General features: G+C 38.5%; 1 non-coding gene across 1 annotated transcript; it reads left to right on the top strand.

Annotated features, from left to right (window-relative positions):
* Positions 1 to 12269: 12269 nt before the first annotated feature.
* Positions 12270 to 12375, top strand: LOC128289537 (small nucleolar RNA R71). The gene has a single exon (XR_008279183.1). It is a non-coding gene; the product is annotated as a small nucleolar RNA R71 (small nucleolar RNA).
* The last annotated feature ends 8530 nt before the right edge of the window (positions 12376 to 20905 follow it).

Below are 20905 nucleotides of genomic sequence, written 5' to 3'. Positions count from 1 at the left end.
GGCGAAACATTGAGAAACACAAAACCCCCACAGAATACTCAATCTCACGCCTCTTCAAATCTGCATAGGACTTCTGTTAATTAGAAGCCGCCTTCAGACCCAGAACCCGTCGTTCACTCAACTCAGTCCAACATAGGAGAGTGCGACACTTACGTCCATACAAAGCTTTATAAGGTGCCATCTGAATGCTAGACTAGAAGCTGTTATTATAGGCAAACTCTGCTAGCGGCAGATAATCCTCTTGACTGCCTCAAAAATCAATAACATAACTCCTCAACATATCCTCCAGTATCTGAATCACCCTCTCAGACTAACCATCGGTCTGAGGATGGAACACAGTACTAAAGTCCAATCTCAAACCCAGAGCCTCATGTAACTTTTTCCAGAATCGAGACGTGAAGTGAGGATCTCTATAAAAAATAATCGACATCAGAACCCCATGTAGTCTAATTATCCCCAAGACATACAATTTTACCAACTTCTAAAGAGAATAGTTAATCCTAACCGAAATGAGGTACGCAGACTTGGCCAGTCAATCCACGATGACCCAAACAGAATCCTTCTTAGTAGGTGCCAAGGGCAAACCACTAACGAAGTTTATCGTCACTCGATCCAACTTCCATAGCAAAATATTAACCAGCTGTAGCAAACCCGAAGGTAACTGATGCTTAGCCTTAACCTGTTGGCATGTCAAACAATAAGCCACAAAATCAGTAACCTCTAGTTTCAATCCTTGCCACCAATACAGTTTTCGAAGATCTAGGTACATATTATTCCCACCGGGATGCATAGGATAAGGGCTACTATGCGCCTCCCTCAAAATAGACTGCCTCAGATCAGTATCATTTGGTACACAAATCCGACCACAAAAATAGAGTACCCCATCGTTATTCAGCCTTAAGTCCGTAGTGCTATCACTTTCAACCTGATAGAACCGAAGACCCAATGATTCATCCTTCAACTGTCTATCCTGAATCTATTCTATTCAAGTTGATTTAACCTACAGTTCAGCCAACACACTACCGTAGTCGAACAAACTAAGTCGAGCGAACATCACTCTGAAATCAGTCATCGCCCTATGACTCATTGCATTGGCCACCACATTGGCCTTTCCAGGATGGTACTCAATAGTACAGTCATAGTCCTTAAGCAGTTCAATCTATCTACACTGCCTAAGATTCAACTCTTTCTAAGTCAGGAGGTACTTAAGGCTTTTGTGATCGATGTACATAATACACTTCTCACTATACAAATAGTGCCTCTAAAATTTCAAGGCAAAGACTACGGTGGCAAAAACAAGAGCAGCATAAAAAAGAGTAGGCTACCTAGCCTCAGTCTATCTAGCACCTCTGTCTGATGCTCTCTGTCCACGGCCCATACCGTTACCACCCCTTACTTGACCATGACCTCTTGATGGTTGTTGAACTACCCTCTGTGGTTGCGCAGTACCAGAACCCGGAGCTTGCATCTGATCGGCCCTCAACGGATACTCCCGAATGCAGTGCTATAATGACCCACACCTCAAACACGCCCTAGTCCTCCTCCAACACTAGCCCTGATGGCATCTCCTACAGTCTCTACACAACTGCAATCCAGTAGGAGCAACAGGGGGCCCAAATCTAACTGGCCCATCAGTCCTGGCCTTTTTTCTTAGGCCTTTGTACCAAACTCGAGGGCTCTGAATCCCTTTTGTTCTTACCCCTCTCACAGTCTCTATTTTGGCGCTCAGCGCCCTTAACCTCCTCGGTGATTTTTGCCTTCTCTACTAGGACTGAGAACTCTCGCTCCCTCTGCAGAGCTATCAGTACCGTCAAATTATCCCTAAGGCCATCCTCAAAACGGATACACCTCTCATACTCGAACGCCACTATACCTCACGCATAGCGGCTCAATCTCAGGAATTCGGCCTCATACTCGGCCATAGATCAGTCTCTCTGAGTGAGATTCAAAAACTCACGCCTACGGGCATCAATATAACTTGCTCCCACATACTTTCTTTGGAAGGCAGACTTAAAGAGCTCCCAAGACAGGCGATCGGGCTGTGTGCCTTTCTTAACAGTCAGCCACTACTGATAAGCCTCATCGTGAAACAACGAGACTGTATCTTTCAATTTCTACTAAGGGGTACAGTCCAAATCATCCATTATCCTCTCAGTATCCAGCCGCAATAGAGGCAACTCTAGTGACACCCCTAAAAAGTTTAACTCCATTGAACCGGAGTCGTTCTGTAACTAACCCTCAACCCTCAGACCCAATGTTGGGTCCAGCGACCCTCTCCAGTAACCTTAACATAGCCTAAGAAATGTGTCATCCTCAGCCATACGATCTTGAGACCCAGTCTCAGTAGCAGGTGACACCGGCGTCTCACTCGTATCTAGATTCGGCATGCTGTCCAAAGAAGAAGACTCAGCTCGAGCCCCTCTACGGCCTCTACCTTGGCCTCTAGTACCTCGTCCACGGATACTCGTGCGCTCATGTCTATTCAAATTATCTATATTATGAATTTTATGAATCAGTTACAGTTTCAGTATTTACTAAAAGATGTTTTATGTAAAGCAGTATCATAAATTCAGAGTTTGTTTTTTGCAAACACAGTTTCTAATAGTTTCAATTTCACTATGGTTTTAGTAGACACTAACTAGAGTGTTTTCATGACAAACTATCTTATAACATCATAACAGTTTATCGAAATACTTACAGAATCAGCGCCCGAGACTTTGTGTAGCATATTCTCAGTCTAATCATTTCAAATCATTTGAAAATCAGTTATTAAAAACCAAGTTTTAAAAACGAAAATCCACAGCCGAGTTTTGCAACCTGGCTCTAATACTACTAAATGTAACACGCCAAACCCGGCCTAAACATTATGGCTGAATCTAGCGATGTCACATGGAATGGAATTTGAAATCAAACTTATCAAGTTAAATTGTTCCCATTTATTTGCCTTTATTTAACTTTCATCCATTTCAAAACTATTTTTCTTTTTAGTTTGATTCATTTAAATACATATTCCGTAGCGGAAGCTTTTAAAACCGTGAAACTTAAAGCAAATCGTTTGCGTTTAGGAAAAATGTTGTGTTTAATAAAACCAAGTTTTCATTGCAATTTGAAAGTTTATGAAAATCGTTAAAAACCCCAAAATAAATGCAAACCGTCCAAAAGTCCTAAATTACATCTGAAATAACCCATAAACATAGGGAGTAAAACCACTAATGGAGTTTAAGCAGCGCAATAAACATGTGATCACCGTTGAGTCCTCTGCCACACCAGTCCGTCTAAGTTTAAGGATTACCAGTATAGGTAAAATAGAAAGGGGTGAGTTTATGTAAACTCAGTGTGTAATCTACACAGAAGACATGCATACAATCAAACAAAAATCATCAGTCAAATGTAGTCTGTGCCTAAGCCCATTTCAGTTTCAGTAGCAGTTCGGGCCTTATCCCATTTCAGTTTCAGTATCATAAATGCATTAGGACCTAAGCCCACCACAGTAACAGTATCAGATATACATTAATCAGTAAACGGAGTCCTACACAACCTCCCTCTACACACAATCTCCGTCCATCCCTATACTCCATGTGGGGTTTAAAACACCCACCCATCTCTACACTCCAAGTAGTATTGAATGCAGCACATAATCAGTAAATTGCAGTTGAGCTTCCAGATAATAGCCTTAAAAGCCCTTCAGTACACTTCCCCCAAATATCAGCATCCTAACCCAATGCAATGCAACATATAGTATATGGCATGCTAATACATGAATATCAGTTATACACATAGGTTAGTAGTCATTCATATAATCATCATGCTCAATACATACATCATACATACAATTCACGCATTCAAGGGTCTAAGTAATGCTTATCGACCCTATAGTAGGTTCACAGTCGACTTGGGTGACTCGTGCAACCTTAGAATACATTTCAGTGAAATGGGCTTACACGCCCATGTGATTTACCCGTATGGGCCCACATGCCCGTGTAGCCCATACGACCTAATTTGGCATGTGGATCACACTGTCTGGCCCAGATTTCCACACGCCAGTGTTGACTACCCATGTGGACCCATACATTTTTGTGGCCTTCACGGCCCAAAACAGTCTAGCCCATGTGTCACACACAGCCTACCTGGCCATCACACGATCATATCTTACACGCACGGCCTGGCCTCACCGATCAAACACCCGTGTTATAGCATACGGCCTACAGTATGGGCGACCACAAGTCCGTGCAGCGTCGACAGTGGGGTTTTTGGCTTTCACTGAAACCCTATATTTTGCTTTTTCAGGTACACACCTGTATTGTTTATGCTGCTAAAACAACCACGAGCACTTCCAAACCTATACACGACATTCCAACGCCTAAAAATCAGTCTAAAACCACAATTAATCTGAAACCACCACACTATCAAAGACTTAGAACATCCAATTAACGCTTACCTCAAAACCTCCGGACGCTTTCCACTATAGTACGGCACGAGACAGCCCCTTACACTCGATTCTCGGCTGTCAAAATAATATGCATAGGTTTCCAATTAATTTCTTAAAAACCGAGATTACAGGGCACCAAAATCACTTACCACTACCGATGAAAATAGAGACCAAACTCCGAAAGAGTAAATACGAACGAATAGTAAAGAGAGTAGTAGCGTTTGAGAACAAATTGACAAAAGGAAGGAGAGGGTTACTGCCCAAGCTTTTTTTTAAGGGCGGAAAGAGTAAAAATAAAATCTAACCTAACATATGATAACCCCTCAATCCCACAATCCCTTAATTTTCTTAATTAACCACCCACTAGTGTCACAGGGCTAGACCTTTCGTCTCGCAATCCATGCGACCTTAGGCGATTCGCTCGTCTAAACTCGACTAAGTCAGCCTTTACTCGAGTGAGGATTCCTTAAGAGCTCCTCCAAGGCACCAAATTGAAAAGCGAAAGTGATTTATGCCAAAAGAAGCAACCAAAAGAACAACAGAAAGAGCTTACAAAGTGTTTGAGTAAACGCTCTCTATTCTCTTTATTCACAAATAATAATGAAACAATGTATGGAGTGAGTACAAATGAGGGGGAGGCTCTCTATTTATAGTTGAGCTCCTCCAAAACTGACGATCAAGATACATTTACATCGACGGACGAGATTAACCATATCTCATGATTCAAGGGATTTACAAAATATTGCCATATCAAATCCTATCTAATATTTACAAGATATGATTCCCTCTATCTTTTAAGATTAGTTACCATAATTGCCTAAGTTGTCATATCTTCGCTATTAGGCCAACCAGGCTTCAATCTGACAGGCTTCTCTAACAGTTCCTTGAATTGGGCCAACTCTCGTGGGCCAAATGACCCTTATCTAAATAATAGAACTTCATCAGATACATTTGGTGTGATGGTCATGGGCTTTGAACTCTGACCCGTGACATTCTCCCCCACTCATTCTCGTAACGTCCTCATTGCGACTTCCGAATAGAACTAACTTGATTCGCCTCGATCTCGTCTTGATGCCTTAGTCTTTCCCTTTCTTCGGAACTTCTGTCTCGGCTTTCGTTGCTTCTTAACTCGAGCCATCCTACTCGTTTGTACATCTCAACAATAAGGAGTTATGTCACTCCCTTGTCCACATTCTAATTCCCCTCGAACAGAATCCTCGTGATTCACAACTCTTGGCTTCGCTTTGCCCACTGATCGCGATTTTCGTGACAGGTAAGTTTTAAATATTTATAATTAATCATTCTTGAAACTAACTATTATCGCTATGTAGGCAAGTGTACCTATCGAACAGTAGTATAGTTTTAGCAAGAGCGGATTGTCGAACCCAAAGAAACTAAAAGTATTAGTAATGACTGTCTTTTTATTATCTAGCCTAAGAATAAGGTGGTTTAGTTTTAACTAACTAATTAACTAATCTAAGAATTCACAGAAAGTAGAATTGGGGGATTACTTTTGGAAAACAATTGAATTAAGACAATACCTAAGGAGAAATCCACCTAGACTTCACTTGTTATTCTGACTCTGAATCGGACGATTTATTTATTTAACTTGTTCCATAGAGATCCCTAAGTTATGTTATTATCCTTATTCAAGACTAATAACATCTAATCCCTAGATTGAATAATTGAGACTTTTCTCCAATTAACACCCTAGGGTTGCATTAACTTGATCTATGGATCCTCTTATTACATTTTACCCTAATCCGGCAAAATCTTGTCGCGCAATCAACTCCGCTTAATTATGACAAATGTACTCTTAGACAGGGTCTATTCCTCCTCTAAATAAGAGCTTCTCTTGAATCAGTATCCGGGGATATCAAAACAAGAATTAAGAACACATAATTAAGAAAAAATTAAATATCTATTATACAATTTATAAAATAATAACAAGATTCTTCTTAAGTTTCATCCAGCTTAGGTATTTAGGGGGTTTAGTTCATAACTAAAAAGGAAAACATCTCAAAAGAATAATAAATACAAAACACAAAGAAAACCCAAAACTCCTGAAGGGAAATTGAGGGGAGATCTTCAGTCTTGATGGTGACTCCGGCTTCTGAGATGGATCAATCGGCTTCCCTTGAGTAGTTCTCTGCCTCCTTCTCTCTGTCTCCTTTCTTCCTCCTCTAAGGTGTATTTATAGGCGTTGGAATGCCTAAAAACCATTAAAATTGGCCTTTTTCGAATTGGTCTAAACTTGGGCTCGGCAGGGACACGCTCGTGGGACACGCCCGTGTGACACGCTCGAGTGACACGCTCGAGTGACATGCTCGTGTGAGTGATGCTTCAATTCTGCCGGATTGACACGGCCGTGTGATATGCCCGTGTGAGGAAGTCTAGGCCGTGTTGATTTCGTACTTTGGCACATTTTCTCAGTTTTTGGCTTGCTTCTCATTCCTTTCGCTCTCCTATGCTCACCTAAGTATAAAACATGAAATTAAGGCATTAGGAGCATCAAATTCTCTACTTCTAAGGAAAAATCATCCATAAAATGCGTTAAGCATTGGGTAAAAATATGTATAAATTACGGTTTATCAAATACCCCCACACTTAAGCATTTGCTTGTCCTCAAGCAAAATTCTCAACTCATAATCAAAATAATTCTTTTCAACTTATAATTTCTATCAATAATAACTCAAAATAATCCATAGGTAATCATACATTAAGAATTCAACTAAAAGAACATCAAAGTTTTAATCATTCCAAGTTGAGCATTTTATTCTGAAAACATAGGTATCTCCTCTCGTCTAAGTAATTACCTTTATTCAAAAAGTCATAGAGTTTTACATACTCACTAAAGATTCACTCAAATCAATTGAGGTGTTTAAGGACAATAAATGAAGCACTCAATAGTCAATAATGAAAAGTCATTACCATAGGCTTGCACGAAAATCAAATCTCCACCACTATAATTTGAGATGATACATCAATCAAAAGGTCTTTAGAGGGTTGTAATGAGGCTTGGTTAGGGGGTGTGGTCACAAGCTGAAAAAAAGGTTAGAATCGAGATTAACTTGAAAAATTGTCTAACTAGAAAAATAGCTAGTCATCAATTGCATACAACAGAACTTTTCTCAGAATATGGAATTTAACTTCTTTAGCTCAGAAGATTACTACTATTAAGATGTATACATTTTTTTTAAGAACAAGTTAAATACAAAGTAGAATAAAACTTAGCTAAGCAACTATTTCAATTCCAATCTCGACAAAAAGTCGGGATCAAATTAATTTAGGGGATTTCAACAATAATTGGTTAAGGGTTAATATTAAGGGTAATATAAGAAATGGCTTGTTAGCTCAACGGGGTTCACTAAGGGTTAATCGTAGAGGTAGGCTTTTCATGGCATGAGTGGGTTAATCTTAAGTGCCTTTCTCATTTTGATAAATCAAATCAAATAGTGTGGTCTTGACATGTATAATTAAGCAAGTTCTAGAATAACAATTCAATACTGATGCACTCAAAGCAATAATAAAAGTGAGCATAAAAGAATTAATAGATGCTCAAAAAGCTCAAAAATCTCACAAAAATTATGGCTTTTTTATGTTTAAAACTTCTGAATTCCAACTCAAAGTAATATCTCAACTTTGGGGAAAACAACCTAAAATTTTAAATTCTTAAAAATCAACTTATCATGATTGATTCTCTAATTTCTTAAGGTTTAAACAATCAATGCATAAATGCCTATGTTTTAATTCAAGATATATTAATCAAAATCATAAATCAATCAAAATTTATCCTAAATACGATATGAGAGATTTTCAAGAGAACAAGGCAATCATTTAGGGATTTTTCTGATAATGAAATAAATACCCCCACACTTAAGACGTACATTGCCCTCAATGTATAAAGATAGATAGGAAAATATAAATTTGTAATCATAAGATAGGGGGAGAAGTGAAACTTCCTGTATGATGAATTCCTCGAACTGGAGAGTAATCGGTGTGAGAGTGGAGGAGGATACTCCGGCGGTGGTAGAGGTTCATTAGTCCATAGGTCGATGATGTACCCGTGCGACATACACCATAAAAAGTAGGTGTCGTGAGTGTTGATGACGCCAGTGCTCTCTGGCCTTCCTATAATTGTGTGAGCCAAAATGGCGTGCAGGTACCTTAGAGATGGAGGGAGAGCCAATGCCTTGGAGTGGCTAGGATTGTAGGTAGCCCCACTTGGTACTAGTACGTCCCAGCACCGTGAAGGAGAACGATGGATATGGTGGTTAAGAGTATCTAAGTCATTCTCCTCCATGAATTCCTCCGTATATAAGCCTAGTGCTGTACTGAATTCTGGGACACTGAGCTGGAGAACTAATCCACCTAGGCAAAATTGGACCGTGCCAAGATTATCGTAGTTCGTCATCACGGTCTGAAGATGAAATGTAGAGCATAATTCCATCATAAGCTCGAGATACGTCGACTCGATGATCCCAAAGAAAAGCTCCCAAGGGTCGGTGGTTAGGAGGGCCAGAATCGCATCAGCCAACTGAACTTATTCTAGTGCAGCCCAGTCGATGCAGAGGCTCGCAATTAAAGGTTGGGCTCGGAGTATTTGGAAGAGTTCTTCTTGGGCCCGATGGGGAACCTCAGGAAAGGGTGATGAACTTTCGCGGTCGGACTCGAGGAAGATGATGCTCCCTTCCTTTTTTTGAAGCAGGGACAACAGCCTTTTTACCACGTGAAAACGACATTGTATACCTGCAAGTGGAAAAATCAATTCGTCTTGATGAGTAGACAAGGAAAAAAAGATGCGACTAAATTCGAAGAGAAAAATGCATAAATATGTACAGCCACAACTATAAAGTTTAACTAAAATAATAAGTTCAATGACCTATTTTTGTGGCATTAGCATGGTGATATAAGTAAACATGGTAAAGAATGGAATGCAGCATACTATATAAATGAACAGAAATGTCAACACAAGAAGCATGAAAATTTCAACTATCCTAACCATGAATATGCACTTTTAACTAATTAAATGGAGTGGAGAAATCATGTAATGAGTAAGACGTCGACCATGAAAAAGATGATAACTTGTTCTATAAATGAAATTTGTGTGATAGAAAGATGAAAAAAACATGAAAAATATAGATTACTATGATAAATAGCATTATAAATCAGTGAAATAAAAGAGAAAGGAGTAAACAAACGCTAAAGGAAAGAGATTGGGCGTCGAGAATAAAGTTGGGAGCGACGCACGGGCATGGCAGGAAGGGCGCTTGGACTTGCAGGGGCTAGGGTTAGGGTTTTTGGGTGAAGAAAAAAATGAATAGTGCAGCCTATTTATAGATTTTGGGGCACACGGCCATGGAGGACGCCCGTGTTCCCTAATTTTTACCTGTGTAACTCGCGAATTTAGAATTTGGGTGCGTCTGAACATTTAGTCCATTCTCGTGTTCCTTGGGCATGTGGTTGAACACGGCCGTGTCGCACGACCGTGCCTGGCTTCGTTCGCTTCTTCCATGCCCGTGTATGTAGGCCCACGCCCGTGTTAGTTTAACAGGTTCGACCACGGGTGCTTGGTACGGGAGTGTCGAACGCCCGTGTTGATTTGACAGGTTCAGTCACGGGTTCTAGACACGGGCGTGTCGTACGCCCGTGTTGTTTTGGCATGTTCGCCCACGGCCATGTCGCACGGCCGTGGCGAGTTATCGTAGCCCGTGTTGCAAAAATCTTTACGCTGTTTTCACACGGCCGTGTGCTTGGCCGTGTCTATGTGCAAAAGCCTGTATTCAAGATCTCTGTTAGTAAGTTAGGTGTTAAATTCTAAAATTTAAAGAAGTTAATACAATTAGTGCTCGGGCTGCCTCCCGAAAAGCACTTATTTATAATCTAAGCTCGACCTACCTTTCCATTGAATGGCCATGGTGGTTCAAGAAGTTTATACTCCTCATTCCTGCTATCATTCTCATCAAAATAAGGTTTTAGAAAGGTGTTGTTTACCTTAAAAATGCCGAACTTTGGATGACTTACCTCGACTGTACCGAATGGGAAAATGCTAAGTACCGTAAGAGGAATTTCTTCATTCGGTGTGGTAGTGATAATGTGAGGATCTACGGCATCTAATAAGACATTATCTCCAACCTGAAGTTGATGTGGAAAGGTGTTGAGCTCGTTCTGGCATAGTTTTTGTTTATCGTGTGTTCTCGGTTTATGCGTTCGCCATTGTAGCCTTCGATCTTCATGAACAGGTCTTCTGCTACTACTTGAGAATGATTCGTGTGCTTCCTTCAGTACCATATTGTCAGTTTTGGTAGAATGGGTTAAAAGATCACCTTCAATTTTCGATGTGTTGCCAGAATTACGTGCTTGAAGGGTGATTGTTTTGTCTCCCACACGGAGTGTGAGTTCACCTGTGCCAACATCAATAATCCTTTTAGCAGTTGCTAAAAAGGGCCTTCCTAAAATCAAAGGAGTGTTGCTATCTTCCTCTATGTCTAAAACAATGAAGTCAACAGGAAATATAAATTTATCGATTTTAACTAACACATCTTCAATAATACCCCTTGGAAATCTATAGTTTTATCTTCTAATTGAATGTTCATCCTATTCTGTTTGGGTTTCCCAAGACCTAATTATTTGAACATTTTGTAGGGCATGACGTTAATATTAGCCCCTGAATCAGCTAATGCATTATTAACATCTAAACTACCAATTAAGCAAGGAATCGTAAAAATCCCTATATCTTTTAGTTTGTTAGGTAGTTTATTCTGGAGAATAGCTGAGCAAACTGCGTTTAGCTCCACATGCGATGCCTCGTCCAACTTCCGCTTATTTGCTAAATGCTCCTTTAAAAATTTCATTGCGTTTGGCATCTGCGATAGGGCTTCAATAAACGGTAAGTTAATGTGTAATTTTTTTAAGAGTTTAAGGAATTTACCAAATTGTTCATCTGAGCGGTCTTTCCTTGTTGCGTTGGGGTATGACGCACGAGGTTTATATTCGACATTCACTGATTAATTTTTACTATGACCTACCTTATCTTGATCTCTACTCACCACAGTTTCTTGCTTCGGTTCTGGCTTAGGCTCAACGAATTCTTCTTCATCCTGAACATTAATCGTGTTGAGCGGTTCCCTTGGGTTGGGTTCAGTATTACTTGGTAAGCTACCCTGTGGTCGTTCGGAGATTAGTTTGGACAGCTGGCCTATTTGCATTTCGAGCCCTTGGATCGATGCTTGTTGATTCTTAAGTGCTGTCTCGGTATTCTAGAAACGAGTTGCTGACACCGATATAAACTTTGAGATCATCTCTTCAAGGTTCGGCCTCTTTTCCTGTTGGTAGGGTGGTTGTTGGTAGCCTGGAGGTGGTCTCTGATTTCTTTGGCCTTCCCATGAGAAATTTGGGTGGTTCCTCCAACCTGCATTGTAAGTGTTACTATATGGATTGTTTTGAGATCGAGAATTATTACCCATGTAATTTAACTGTTCGTTATCCATGTTGTGGCAATATGGTTAGTATTCCGAATTGCTTGATCCACCTCCACTTACTTCGCACTGCATTACTGGATGAACCTATGAAGAACTAAGAAAACCATCAATTTTCTTATTCAAAAGTTCTACCTGATTAGAGAGCATAGTGACCGAATCGATGTTATAAACACCGACAGTTTTTGTTGGCTTTGTCCTTATGACTTGCCACTGATAGTTATTCAGTGACATCTCCTCTATAAACTCATAAGAATTCAGGTGTTTTATTATTGATGGTTCTACCAGCAGTTGCGTCAACCATTTGTCGAGTCGAAGGATTCAAGCCATTATGGAATGTTTGAACTTGCAACCATAGGGGTAATCCATGGTGAGAACACCTTCGCAGTAGGTCCTTGTATCTCTCCTATGCATCGTAAAGAGTTTCTAAGTCCATCTGTACAAACGAAGAGATATCATTACGTAATTTAGTCGTTTTAGCCGATGGAAAAATTTTAGTAAAAAATTTCGGTCATTTGTTCCCAAGTAGCAATTGACCCTCGTGGTAACGAGTTCAACCACTGTTTAGCTTTGTTCCTCAAAGAAAAAGTGAATAACCGAAGATGAATGGAATCATCAGAAACACCATTAATTTTAAATGTATCGCATAGTTCCAAAAAGTTTGCTAAGTGAGTGTTGGGATCCTCATCCTGTAAACCATCAAACTGAACAAATTGTTGTATCATTTGAATAGTGTTAGGTTTTAGTTCAAAAGTATTTGCAGCTATAGCAGGTCTAATGATCGCGATTTTCATGACAGGTAAGTTTTAAATATTTATAATTAATCGTTCTTGAAACTAACTATTATCACGATGCAGGCAAGTGTACCTATCGAACAATAGTATAGTTTTAGCAAGACCGGATTGTCGAACCCAAAGGAACTAAAAGTACTAGTAATGACTGTCTTTTTATTATCTAGCCTAAGAATAAGGGAGTTTTTTTTAACTAATTAACTAATCTAATGTAACGCCACTTACCCGTATCCAAGGCTGGAATAGGGTACGAGGCATTACCAGACTTAACCATACACAAAGGCGAAAACTGGGCCATAAATTTTCATTTAATCCAAAACTTCTCAAACACATGCATATCGTCCCTTAAACATCCATGTCCAAGGAAACATTACTCATCTCCATATTACATATTTAATTCATAATCCATAGGCATGCATTCAACTTACAGGATATATTACTAATCATGCATAACAAACAAACCTAACTATATCATCACATCACAAACATAAGACATAACATGTTTAATTAAACTTACAAACCATAATGAATAAAGGCCATATCTCATGACCATATATGATAGCTCAATGCAGATCAATACGGTTGGCCAGAGTCATAATAATAATACATATCACAAACTAACTTCCTATACATGCCACTCACTTGATATTTCTAATATTTGAATTAATTCTCCCAAAAGAGATAGCTTGATAGTGTGATTCTGCCTCCAACGATCTCCAACCCCGAGCCGACCTTCCAAAACTAAAGAAGTGGAGAGGAAGGGGTAAGCTTTACGCTTAGTAAGTCCATATGAAATTAATAAGCAATTACCATCATGCTTTTCTAAGATAAAACACCAAAATTGTACAATTTACACATGTTCAGGTTAAGCTATTTTACCAAGTTACAGTTACTAAATCATTTATATCTAGCGATATGAAACTCCAAATTAAGTTTTTATAATTTTCCTTGAAACTAGACTCATATACCTTTCTCCCATAAATTTTCAGAATTTTTAGTTTAGCCAATTAGTACAATTTATTCATTAAATTTTCCCCTATTTCAGTTTTCAGCTACTCTAACCTCTGTTCACTACGAATCAGTTTTCTTTCTGTACAGAATTCAAAGGGCTATGCCGTTTATTTATCTTAAAAATAGACTCAATAAAGAATCTATATATGTAAAGAATAACTCCTAATTATTTTTGTAAAATTTTCGGTGAATTTATAAAATAGGAATAGGGGATCTTGAAGTCATTTAGACTATGTCTCACAACAATTTAAATATCTCATAACATAAAGTTCAATTGCATGTACCGTTTCCTCTATGTGAAACTAGACTCATTTATATTTAATCTCATATTTTATTAAGCCCCTAAATAAATTTCCACAATTTATGGTGAATTTCCAAAGTTGCACCACTGCAGTAACCCAAAACTGTCAAGGCTGAATTTACTCATTCACCACTATTATTCACCAAATCCATACAATATCATTTCATCCATCAAGGTAAGAACACATAATTATGCTTCATAAGCATGGAATCATAATCACAAGGTCATCACAAAAGCATTCTCATGATCATTCTTACCACACAATTACAATATATCAAGTTCTCTACTCAAGAGTTTACGCACATACCTGTTCATCGTACTCATTTCACAACACTTACCAACATGTCGCTTTCATCTGGAGTATTTCACTTCGTTCACTTGAGATTTACCCATTGAACACATCAGAATATAATTTAGATACACGAAATCAAGCTACCATAATTTCACCCATAATGAACTCGAAACGCAACTCAACGAGCTCGGGTGTTCACATCCATAATGAACTCGGAACACAACTCAACGAGTTTGGATGCTTGCATCCATAAGTGAATTCAGAACGCAACTCAATGAGTTTAGATGCCTCATAATTCTCACTAACTTGGAAGGCAACTCAACGAGTTCGGATCTCAATTTCCTAGTGACATGTCACTTGTATCCTAACCTATTCCTAAGGTTCAAACGGGCTCTTTCCTCAATCATACACCTTTGCCATCTTTCTCATGATGTCAATATCGATACTCCGGTGGTAACTCATATTTTTCAAGTATTCCACATAATTTGTATAGTAATTCAACAATAATCATAGAATGCAACAATTCGTAAACAATAATCATCATACAATTATAAAGACGTCAACAACATATAGTAATGTTACATCATTTACATAATATCAAATTATTCACATATATGTATACTTATAATTCATATAATATCATAACATTAACATTAAAATACACATTGCATTATTAAAATCATATGAACTTACCTCGTATGCGAAAATGGTCATTTTTACCATTTTGTCCACAACTTGGTATTTTGCCGATTTTAGCCCGAATTTCAATTTTCCTTGCTCTATCATTTCAAATATAGCCTAATTAGGACTAATATTATTCAAATCAACCAAAAATCATATTTTAGAAAAATTAAAATTTTGCCCCTAAACTTTCACATATTTACACTTTTGCCCCATATCTCGTAAATTAAAATTCATCCCATTTTCTTATGTTTTATGACATGATGATCATTTTTCCCTTCTATAGCAACATCCAATTCTCACTCTAACATGTACTTATGAACATTTGGTATTTTTACCGATTATGTCATTTTACTCGTTTTCACGTAAAATCGCTTAGCAAAAGTCGTTTATCTAATACCAAACCTTCATTTTCTAACATTAGACATCAAAATACTTTCATATTATTCATGGGTAAATTTTTAGACATGAACGTTAGCTCAAATTAATGGTAAAAATAAGTAGAATAAGTTACCGGGATTTCAAAAATACAAAGAACTTTAAAAACGGGGCTAGGGAGCACTTACAATCGAGCTTGGGAGTTTGAACAAACCCTAACCATGGCTACTTCTGGTAGAAATAGTTGGATGAAGAAGATGATAGCTAATTTGGCTTATTTTCCTTTTTAATTCTTTTAATTATTAGTTTACCAAAATACCCCTAACTTAAAAATATTTTATTACACCCATTTCATGTCCATTTTTGTCCAACAATTAACCAATGGTCTAATTACCATTTAAGGACCTTTAATTTAAAAACTCATAACAATTTGGCACTTCTAACATGTAGAACTCAACTTTTGCATTTTTTACAATTTAGTATTTTTGACTAAATTAAGTGCCCGAACGTCAAAATTTTCAAACGAAATTTTCACGAAATTATTATGTGAACTCATAGACCTTAAAAATATAATAAAAATAAAATTTTCATCATCGAATTTGTGGTCCCGAAACCACTGTTCTGACTAGGCCCAAAATCAGGGTGTTACATCTAAGAATTCACAGAGAATGGAATTGGGGGATTACTTTTGGAAAACGATTGAATTAAGACACTACCTAAGGGAAAATCCACCTAGATTGTACTTGTTATTCTGGCTCCGAATCGGATGATTTATTCATTTAACTTGTTCCATAGAGATCCCTAAGTTATGTTATTATCCCTATTCAAGACTAATAACACCTAATCCCTAGATTGAATAATTGAGACTTTTCTCTAATTAACACTCTAGGGTTGTATTAACTCGATCTATGGATTCCCTTATTAGGTTTCACCCTAATCCGGCAAAATCTTGTCACCCTATCTCTAGGCGCGCAAACAACTCCGCTTAATTATAACAAATGTACTCTTAAACAGGGTCTATTCCTCCTCTGAATAAGAGCTTATCTTGAATCAGTATCCTGGGATATCAAAACAAGAATTAAGAACACATAATTAAGAACAATTTAAATATTTATCATACAATTCAGAAAATAATAACAAGATTCGTCTTAGGTTTCATTCCCTTTAGGAATTTAGGGGATTTAGTTCATAACTAAAAAGGAAAACATCTCAGAAGAATAACGAATACAAAACATAAAGAAAACCCAAAACTCCTGAAGGGAAATTGAGGGGAGATCTTCAGTCTTGATGCTGACTCCAGCTTCTGAGATGGATCAATCGACTTCCTTCGAGTAATTCCTTCCTTTAAGGCGTATTTATAGGCTTTAGAATGCTTAAAAACCCTCAAAATTAGCCTTTTTTGAATTGGACTCAACTTGGGCTCGGTAGGGACACATCCGTGTGAATCGTGCTTCGAATCTGCCAAATTGACACGGCCGTGTGGTCTGCCCGTGTGTGGAAGTCCAGGCCGTGTTGATTTTGTACTTTGGCCCATTTTTTTTTTGTTTTTGGCCCGTTTCTCGTTCCTTTCGCTCTCTTATGCTCTCCTAAGTATAAAACATGAAATTAATGCATTAGGAGCATTGAATTCACCAATTCTAAGGGAAAATCATCCATAAAATGCGTTAAGCATGGGGTAAAAATATGTATATATTAAGGTTTATCAAATACCCCCACACTTAAGCATTTGCTTGTCCTCAAGCAAAATTCTCAGCTCATAATCAAAATAAATCTTTCTCAACTTATAATTTCTATCGAAAATATCTCAAAATAATCCATAGGAAATCATACATTGAGAATTCAACTAAAAGAACATAAAAGTTTCAAACATTCCAAGTTGAGAATTTAATCATGCAAACATAGTTGTCTCCCCTTATCTAAGTAATTACCTTTGATTCAGAATATCACAAAGTTTCACATCCTCACTAAAGATTCACTTAAATCACTCGAGGTGTTTAAGGACAATAATTGAAGCACTCAATAGTCAATAATGAAAAATTATTACCATAGGCTTGCATGAAAATCAAAACTCCACCACTATAAATTGAGATGATACATCAATCAAAAGGTCTTTAGAGGGTTGTAATGAGGCTTGGTTAGGGGGTGTGGCCACAAGCTAAAAGTAAAAGTTAGAATCGAGATTGAATTGAAAAATCACTTAACTAGAAAAAGATTTAATATCACTTACGAACAATAGAGCTTCTTCTCAAATTATGGAATTAAATACTTAAGCTCAAAAACAAAAGATTACTACTACTAATATGTATACAATTTTTTTAAGAACAAGTTAAATTACAAAATAGAATAAAACATAGTGTTAAGGGTTAATATGAACTGTAATACAAGAAATGTTTTGTTAGGCTCAAGAGGGTTTGATAGAGGTTAATCGTTGAGGTAGGATTTTCATGGCATGAGTGGGTTAATCCTAAGTGCCTTAATCATTTTGACATATCAAATCAAATGGTGTGGTCTTGACATGCATAATCAAGCAAGTTCTAGAATAACAGTTCAATACTAACGCAATCAAAGTAATAATAAAAGTGAGCATGAAAGAATTAATAGATGCTCAAAAGGCTCAAAAATCTCACACAAATTATGACTTTTTTATGTTTAAAACTTGTGAATTCCAACTCAAAGTAATACCTAAACTTTGGAGAAACAACCTAAGATTTTAAATTCTTAAAAATCAACAGATCATGCTTGATTCTCTAATGTCTTAAAGTTTAAACAATCAATGCATAAATGCCTATGTTTTAATTTAAGATATATCAATCAAAATCATAAATCAATTAAAATTTATCCTAAATATGATATGAGAGCTTTCAAGAGAACAAGGTTATTATTCAGGGATTTTTCTAATAGGGAAATGAAGTAAATACCCCCCCACACTTAAGATGTACATTGCCCTCAATGTACAAAGATAGATATAAGAATATAGAAAAAAGATAAGGAGAGAAGTGAAACTTCATGAGGATTCCTCGAACTAGAGTTTTAGAGAGTAATCAGTGCGAGAGTGGAGGAGGATACTCTAGCGGTGGTAGAGGTTCATTAGTCCATAAGTCCTGCGCCAAAAGAATATTATATCTAGTGGTAGCTATGGTCGTGGTCGATCAGGACATGGTAGTCGTGGAGAACCGTTCTCGGAGGAGTTTTTAGTTCCTAAACGATGATGAGCTTAGGAGCTCTACATAACTGTGATAAAATAAGGAACTTTTTAGGGGATATTAGGAGGAATAATTACTTATAAAGAAATAACTGAAATTGATGATTAAAAAAAATAAAATTCTAAAGTCTAATAATAAAAAAAATAAAAAGTAGTTTTAATAAAAATTAAAAACATAAAATAATAAATAAATGTTTTTAAACATCTTCATCGCTGGATGGTTCGCGAGGTGGGACTGGCAATGAGATGTGGAGGTGCTGACAAATCTACTGTAGAGTAGCATCAATGTTGCCAAATCGTTGAAAACACTACTGCTCGAATCGAGTGAGGCACTTAGAGATGTTAGCATATGAAGCCGCCGCATGAACTGGACGAGAGGGTGGTGGTGGCTGAGATGGGGGTCCTCGTGTTGTGGAGGGACATCATCAGGAATGTTCTCGTAGGCCTCCTCCTCGGCAGAGTGGGTGAGACAACATTGAGGAGGGTAGGTTCCTCAGCGCTTTTCAATTATCCTCATGCTAAGCATGCTCAAGATGCTTTGTTGAGACATCTGGCCAATGAGGGTTAAGGATGACTCTTGGGCTGCGGTGCTAAGGAGCCCAAAGTGTCGAGCCAACCGAGTAACATAGGGGCCAATGGAGATGACCCCCTTCCTATGCCACTCCGTCTGGTGCTGAATCACGAGGGCAATGAAATAGGCAAGGTCGATAACGTGCCTGTGCAACATAGACCATAAAAAGTAAGCGTCATAAGTGTTGATGACGCTGATGCTCTCTCGCTTTCCTGTAATCGTGTGAGCCAAAATGGCGTGTAGGTACCTCAGAGATGGAGGGAAAGCCGATGCCTTGGAGGGATAGGATTGTAAGTGGCCCTACCTGGTACTAGTACGTCCCAGTACTGAGAAAAAGAACAATGGATGTGGCGGTTGAGAGCATGTAAGTCATTCTCCTCTTTGAATTCCTCCATATATAAAGCCAGCGCCGTACCAAATTCTGGGACACTGAGCTGGCGGACTAATCCCCCTAGGCAAAATTGGACCGTGCCGGGGTCATCGTAGTTCATCATCACGGTCTGAAGATGAAATGTAGAGCATAATTCCATCGTAAGCTCGAGATGCGTCGGCTCGATGATCCCAAAGAAAAGCTCCCAAGGGTCGGTGGTTAGGAGGGTCGAATCGCTTCAGCCAACTGAACTTGTTCTATAGCAGCCCAGTCGATGTAGCGGCCCGCAATTAAAGGTCGGGCCCAGAGTATTTGGAATAGTTCTTCTTGGGGCCCGATGGGGAACCTCAGGAAAGGGTGACGAACTTTCGCAGTAGGACCCGAGGAAGATGACGCTCCCTTCCTTTTCTTTGAAGCAGGGACAGCGGCCTTTTTACCACGTGAAGATGACATAGTACCTGCAAATAGAATCATCAAGTCATCTTGATGAGTGGTCAAAGTAAAACGAAGACAAATTTTAAATAAAAATCATAATTTCAGCCACAACTACTAAAACTAACTAAAACAATAAGTTCAATGGCATACTTTTGTGGCACTAGCATGGTGATATAAGTAAAAATGGTCAGGAATTTAATGGAAATATACAGAGCATAAATTTAACACATGGCATGGGCTGAAATGGTAAATAACAAAAAACAATTGAAAACTATGAATATTGATTTAGAATAGGTGAGTAAGGCATGAGAGTTTCATAAAAAATATGTCATGGGGAATAAATGATAACTAATCTTAAAAGAAATGAAACTTGAATGATAGCATAGTGTGAGATACATGAAGATTATAGCATTAAAAATGCGTGAAGTTAAAGGTAAAAGAGTGAACAAACGCTAAAAAATGGAAGAATAAGCGACAGGAATGAAGTTGAAAGCGGCACACGGGCGTGGCGGAGAGGGCGTGTAGACTTGCAGCGGCTAGGATTAGGGTTTTTGAGTGAAGAAGACAATAAATAGTGCAGCCTATTTATAGATTTTGGGGCACACGGCCAGGTAACACGCCCGTGTTCCCCAATTTCGGCCCGTGTGATTCGCGAATTTTGAGTTTGGGCATGTCTAACATTTAGTACACGTCCATGTTCCTTGGGGTGTGGGTGCACACAGTCGTGTCGCACAGCCGTGTTTGGCGTTGTTCGCTTCTCCCACGCCCGTGTCAATCTAGCAGGTTTGACCATGGGTGCTAGACACGGGCGTGTCGAACGCCCATGCTGTTTTAACAGGTTCACCCACAGTTCTTCCACACGGGCGTGTCGCACGCTCGTGTTGTTTTGGAAGGTTCGACCATGGCCATGTCGCACGGCCGAGACGTTTTATCGTAGCCTATGTTTGGGAAAATCGTTGCCCTATT

Source organism: Gossypium arboreum, chromosome 2, assembly GCF_025698485.1.
Source record: "Gossypium arboreum isolate Shixiya-1 chromosome 2, ASM2569848v2, whole genome shotgun sequence".
Taxonomy (NCBI): Eukaryota; Viridiplantae; Streptophyta; class Magnoliopsida; order Malvales; family Malvaceae; genus Gossypium; species Gossypium arboreum.
This window is presented reverse-complemented; position numbering and strand designations above follow the sequence as displayed.